The sequence below is a fragment of the Cynoglossus semilaevis genome, chromosome 1 (assembly GCF_000523025.1).
Source record: "Cynoglossus semilaevis isolate Cse_v1.0 chromosome 1, Cse_v1.0, whole genome shotgun sequence".
NCBI classification, from domain to species: Eukaryota; Metazoa; Chordata; class Actinopteri; order Pleuronectiformes; family Cynoglossidae; genus Cynoglossus; species Cynoglossus semilaevis.
Window position 1 is genome coordinate 27,686,922 of NC_024307.1, and position 7,296 is coordinate 27,694,217.

The window sequence follows — 7,296 nt, forward strand, 5'->3', positions numbered from 1 at the left end:
TACTGTTTCTGTCCCAGTCATAGGTACAGCACTGCTTGATGAAACAATGGTCACTATGTGAGAACATCAAAAATGCAGCTCCCCCTTTAGTAAATAGGACTAATGTTACCAGCCCCTCCCACATTGACAAATTCACAGTATTGTTTCAAAGCTCCACTGAACTTTTTTAAAGGCAAATTGATATGGCTTCTTGAAGTCTAAATTCAATCTCAGTAAAAAGCATTGGTCAAAATTACATGAGCTACCAGGAACAGGAGGCATAATTGCTATAATCTCGCACATTGTGAGGTCACAAAGTGGTTGAAATCCAAAGGGCTTGTTTTGAGACACATTTCCAGATTTTCAAAGTACATAGAGCACCTTAGTTGGCCAACTTGGCACTTGAGGAGTAGGCGGACATCTCAGAGATACCAAAACACTGGTACGCTCAATTTTGCATAACATGTCCCAGCTTTTCTCATTGAACCAAGATGACAAAATTACCCCTCACTGTGAGACAAACAGAGAAAATGTTTAAATGTTTAAAAGCGCTACGTCTCCACGTGGGCCCTGCACCACGCTTTGGAAACCTTGAATTACTCCATCCATTTATTAAGCTTTGGAACCTCGGTTGTCATTGACTCTTGATCTTCAAATTCTGATAACCTGTTGATGTTTCTATTCTATTGAAAATATTACTAATGTTTCTTGTTTGTTAACTACTACATGTTACACATACTCTTGCGATTGTAACATCCTGGTATTATTGTGGTATTGTCAATCCCAACACCTTTAAAGAGCTCCTCTAGTGCATGTAGGCTGACAGGTCAGACGCACATATACTGTATATATTATAGGTTATAACAAACCATCCTCAACAACAATTTTTACTAAGGCTTCCGCTTGTGTTTTTACCACACGTCAAATCAGTTTACCAAAAATCCAATTTATTTGGCATTTAGTTTTTATTCACTGCCATATGCCTATAAACAGAGTTAGTAAATGCCACAAATCGTTAACTTTAATAATTTATAATATTATAATTGTCCACTAGGTGATGAATAGATGGTCTACAGTTTGTACTTTGCCTTGTATTCTGGGACCAAATATCTTGCCACCCAGATTTGTGAATATCTTGGTGTACAGCATAGTCACTTTCACACTCACCTTCAGTCCCAGCAAAGAGCTGTGTCTGAAAATTCCTAATGTCCTTATATTAGGTTTCTGTAAATTTTGGTATCTAAGTATAAGCTGCAACTATAATTCAGTATATGTGTTAAGGTCAGGGGTTAGGATGATTTCAGAGGCACTGACACAGTTTGTGTTCACGCGCAAAACAATGGCTGGGTCCCAAACCGCCCCCTACACCCTACATAGTGCACTGCATAGGGGGCACACCAATTTGTATTGGTGTGGTATGTTTAGTAGAAGTTGTCCACTATAAAAGGGGCAGTCAATGTATCCCACAATGCACCGCAAAGCCTAGTGCACATCCGATATACACTACCCAAGCAATATATCCCACAATGCATTGCAGTTTTGACGGTATGGCGGAACGAGGACCAGCATCCGTCCGTCCTATTCAGTTGTGCGACAGTGATATCGTAATCAACTACGGGCTGAAGTAGTGTCCATAACCATTGTTTATTTAACCGTTGAGTCAACTAAATAGTGCAATATATATAATTATACCGGGAATTATATAAGGCATATAATTCCTTATATAAGGAGTAGGGAATGAGTGAGTCATTTCAGAAACAGCCAATGTGTCGTTATTTATTATTTTGTTAGCTCGAGGGAGCAATAGATGTACCATGGGAGCCAATCAATTTCTCAGTTGGTCTAAAAACTAGTAATTTACTGCAAAAAGTTTGCCTCTGTTCATCTACGCGATGACAATGACGTGGAGAGCAATTAAATACTCTTCCACTAGGTGGCAGCAGTTTGATAAAACATCAATTCCTGCCAGCATTTCAATGTTGTGTTCAACTACACAGGCCCGGGTTCCACACAGGAGTAAGTAAGTTGTGAAAAGTGTGTCATGGGATTTTTCAAATGTAAAATATGTGCAGTGGCTCAAGTGCTTGCGCAACATAGAACAAGTTTTTCCCCGTTTACAGGCAGTGTGATTTAAAAGACAGAAAGAGGCCTTTAAGAACAAGTTTATCCAGGTTACAGGCAGTGTGATTTAAAAGACAGAAAAAGGCATTACATTAACACGCAGCTTATAGTAGTGTCATCACTCCAGGGTACAGAGGTCTGTGCCATGTACAAAAACAATAATCTACCATTACGTTAGTGACATTTGCATATTTAGCATTTAAAGTGCATCCTTCGGTGTTTTGTTAAATTTCTAACATCATAACAGAACAAATATTCCAGTAAGTCTCGCTCCTGTCTTTGTCCCTGTTGTTAAAATCCGGCCAAACTGCTGACGTCGTTGACCTCCTTAAATTAACTACCCATGATTAAATATGACACTGAACTGCAGCAGGAAAACACATGACAAACAATGGCTGACTAGACGCTGTTGGGAATTTCTAAATCAGAGCAGAGTGAGCATGAAAGTCAAGTATCTTTATATAAAAAAAATGCCAGATGCAGACTTGCAGTGATTATTCTCCTGGGTTACAAAACAAATAAAAGTTAAATTCAAATACATTTTGATTGTGTCACCAGAAGTAAACTTACATTTTTCCCCAAATTTTGGTGATCCTTAAATTTGTGAATGAAAAACAGACGAGTGAAAAAAAACACTAATTTGTGTGTGAGGGGCATTTTCTTGTTAAAATACTTTGGTTTTAAGGCCCTTTGTCCTAGTGGGGACACTTTTCAGGAAGAGCTTTTTTTATTTTTAAATTTAGTTTGGAGTTAGAATTATCATTATGGCCAGGTTAAAAAAAATGGAGTTAGGGTGTTGATTAAGATTAGGCATACGTTTGTAATGGTTAAAGTGTGTATGTGTGTGTATTTTCTTGGCAAACAACATGTTTTACTGCAAAATCGTCAAGAAGACACCTTTCCTTTTTGGGAGACCTTGCAGCGCCCCCACTAGGTAGGAGAGTATTTAGGTTTTGAGTATTGGGTTAGGAGTAAGGATTACAACTACAGTAGCGTCAGATTAGAGTTTAGGTAGAGATTAAGATTAGGGATATGGTTGTAATAGTCCACAACATCCACAGTATCTGAAGTCCTCAGAAGCTGTACTTGAGACATTGAAGGGAAATCCTATTCTTATTATAGGACTACTCTGAGTTAGAGGGTATTTTGAATTCAAAATATGAAATTAAATGTAGGGCATGCATTAAGATTATGCATGTATTTGTAATAGTTAATAGTTAATAATTAAGTGGTAGGGGAATGCACAATATTTATGTGAAGTGCTCACAGAACCCCTAAAAACCAGTGTGTGTGTGTGTGTGTGTTTGTCCCATCGATGAACTTCTGCTCCAGACCATCCGTCTCCTTCGTCTTTACTTCTTCTTGCCAAACATTTACTCTGAGATTGTGCACTTTTATTGGCCTTATCTGTGGAATGGTCCGTCTGTATACAAGTGTCAGTGTAAAATATCTGCTCTTTTCAGGCTGGACCCACACGGTCCCTGAATGTGAGCATAACCTTTCAAATCTAGTAAATGAGCCTGTGCTTGTCTGTAACTTTGGCTGCACTAACAATTCCACAAAAGTTTTCTACATGTATGCCTGCACCGACTCACTTGGATTGTGCTGCACCGTGTGGCAACTGTTTGGGGCAAAGGGCCCATTCCTGTGTCTGTGCTTTGACTGCGAAAGCATGCATATCGTAGCACGAAGTAAATATACATGCAATTGTGGAAAAGATAGTTCTTGTGAGGTTTGTACCCTGTGTTCTGAACACGTTGTGTACGCGTGTGTTATTCAATATGGGCTGCACATCACACGTGTTCAGAACACAGCGTGTGTTATTCAATATGGGCTGCACATTTTTGTACGCATTACGTCTGAGACTGCTGGAATTCGTAGTGTCCTTGCTCGCGTATGTGTGTTAGTGTTTGTGTGTGGATGATATGTAATAGGCTCGGACATCTGGCTTCCCACTGGGAATGTGTTTTGTTCTTGTGTGTTGTTTAACCTTGCCCAGAAGAAATAAGTCTGGAAATATCTTCGAGCCTTCCAAAAGTCTTTAGTGTTGACGTTCGTGTGTGTGAATGTGGGTGTGCAAGTGTGTCGATGTTTAGAAGTTTTCACCTGTTTTTGCTTAAACAAAAAAAAAAAAGGCAGGAGCACTAACCACTCTCCCTGTTGCCTGTTCTTTTTGCATGATGAGTTGTTTCTTATGGAAACCGTCATGTTGATCATCATTCATGGAGAGATTTACTGATACTTTGGTCATTAGGAAATTATAATTGGCTTTTAGAATATTTCCTTTTAAAGTAAACTCTGCATTCCCAGATATTTAATTTCCTTTGGCATATTAAACTTAGTTTCCTCATGTAGTTTTTTAATTTAATTTCTGTTAAGTAACAGCGTTGATATTTTTTTTTGTATATATTTATTTTGTATTTTAAGGTATTTCCATAGATATTTTTACTGTTGCAATTGATTAATTTTGTTTTGACAACATTAAAATAATGTCGTCAGCAAACATATATATTTCAAAATATATTTCCCATATATATGTATACATGGGAAATATAAATATAATAATATATAATATAATAATACATACATATATTTACATATATATGCATTTACATAAGACTATAACTACATATATGTGTGTCTTTATACATACATGTGCAAATAAAATGTATTATTATTCATATATTTGTATATATGGGAAATATATTTGGAAATATATATATACAGGGGCAGTGGTTGCTTAGTGGTTAAGGAAGTGGACTTGGGTCCGGAAGGTTGCAGGTTTGAATTTACCGCCCACTGTTCACTTTGGTGATGGGTTAAAGGCAGAGGTCACATTGGTTTAGTGGTGTGTGTCACAATGTCATAATTCACTTTCCTTTCTTTTCCTTTCCATATATGTAAATATATATTTACATATATACATGTACATAGGACACATATAACTACATATATGCGTCTTTATATATGTAGTATATAGTATTCATTTTAAACTTAATTAAATAATTAAGTATATTAAGTACATTTTTCTGGCCCTCTAAAACCTTTCCCATTTCCCATGGTCCCCTTGGGATAATTGTGTTAATTGTGTTCCCGTAAAGAAATAAACAAATGTTTTTTGGATTATTGCAGCTATATAAACAGGAAAAAATAACAAAAAATAACAACATTTAACAGTCAAGGGTTGTTTACAAAAGAGGAGGAAGTGAAGCCTCTTCAACTGCCATTTCCTGCGCATTAGCTCGAGGCTCGTACAAACATGTTTTAATTAGATCACTTAGGATGGCAGTGAAGTGAAAGTGAATTTCTAGTATACTCTCATAATAAATGCAATGCTTTTTCTTTTTTTGCCTGCCCTGACCTACTCTGCTTTTCTCTCATTCTTTTCGCTGGATTTCAACTCCCCCAATAGAAAAAATGTTACTCTATGACTGCAATTTGAGTCACTCGAGTGTAAAGGTTTGAACAAACAACCAGTAAAACTGTCAGTTTAATCATTATTAAAGGTCCGTCTAATATTCCTAGTTCACTATTCAACCTCCTCATTTAACACATAAATTACACCACAGCAGAAGAAGAAATCTTGAGATTTATGTTGCTGGCGTTGACTCTGTCTTCATGCTGGTGAAACATAATGAATGTTTCCAAAGAACTTTAAAAAAAAAAAAAGCATACTTTTGATTTAGTTCAATAGTCCTATGAGCAGGACTAAAATCCATTATCCCATGTCATCCTGTTATAAACCTTTCCTCTCTGCCAGAAACTCCAATAAATGTCAAAACATTGCCAGGTACACTCTCTGTTTGGAACAGCTTTATTACCTTCACCTTGATACATTAGAGCGAACTGATGCCACATAAAGAGGAGGTGAGTGTAGAGCAAAGAAAAGAGGGAGCGAGAGTTTCCAAAACATTAAAATCAAAAGGCCTGTTCTATCTTTAACATTGTTCTGACATCCAAAATAAAACATGGAAAAAAGAACCTTTGGTGAGGAGTTGGACGCGCAGGTTGAAATAAAAAGGTCCTTATAAGCATTGGAATGTGGGATTAAGATTTCTTCCTGGGAAGACTTCATGGCCAATGGATCAATGTCGCCTTCTTTGTGCTCTGAGATGTTTTTTGGGCTGCAAACGCAGAAGCTCAGCTCAACTGAGGATACTCAAATGTTGGTTTTATGTGTAATGCCTGGAATGAGGAAGTAGATAAGCCAGAGCTTCCATCGAGTCAGATGAAAGTTCTTTATGTCTTGCAGGGGTGTCCAGATCATATGGGTTCAGGGGCCACGTACAGCCTGATTAGATGTGAAGAAGTGGCTCGGAGCAGTACAATTATAACATGATTACCTATAAACAACAATAAGTCCATGTTTTCCCCTTTGTTTTCATGCAAAGAATTACAAGTATATTAGAAAATATTCAGAATCAATGAAATATAATTTAACTAAACATCATTTTTTTTAACTTTCAAAATCCTTCAACTGGGCCGAATTGAAGCTCCTAGCGGGCCGATTTTGGCCCACAGGCCGTATATTTAAAAAGCAGGAAAGTAAACAAGATAAAACTGAGATCATTTTTAAATTCCTGCTACCAATTACAAGCAAGCAGCGTTGCCAGGTGTACGATAATGCGAGATCGGTATTGCCTTAGCACACGTGTTAAAACAGAACTTAGTTCAGCTGCATTATTTTTGGATCGACTAAAATGTCAATATTTTAGATGATTATTTTAATCATCGCATTTATTCGATAATTTGCCCCCCTCTGTACGACGGACAAGAACATTTCCAAACGTACTATAGTTTGACCATTTTGTAGAGGTGTGGTTGTAGTAAGTAGGCTGGAGTTTTTTTTTTTTGTGAACCATGAAAGGCATCTATTCCCACATGACGTTTCCAGCAAATTGCTGCACCCGCCCCATGAGACACTAGGACCTAACAGGAAGTCCAGTGAGATTCGCAACAGAAAAAGAAGAGCAAAAACCGAAGAAGGGAAACATTGTTAGAACATGTGCTGTTTTTGGTCCGTCATTCTGCTGCCGTCAAATTTGAGGACAAAGAAAGATATCGATAGTGAAAAGATACCTCGTTATTGTCTTGTTAGTCATAATCATACAGTTGACCTATGAAAAAACTAAATCAAATAGCAGAGTCACTATATTTGCCTATAGCAGGGGTGTCAAACATATGGCCCGGGGGGTT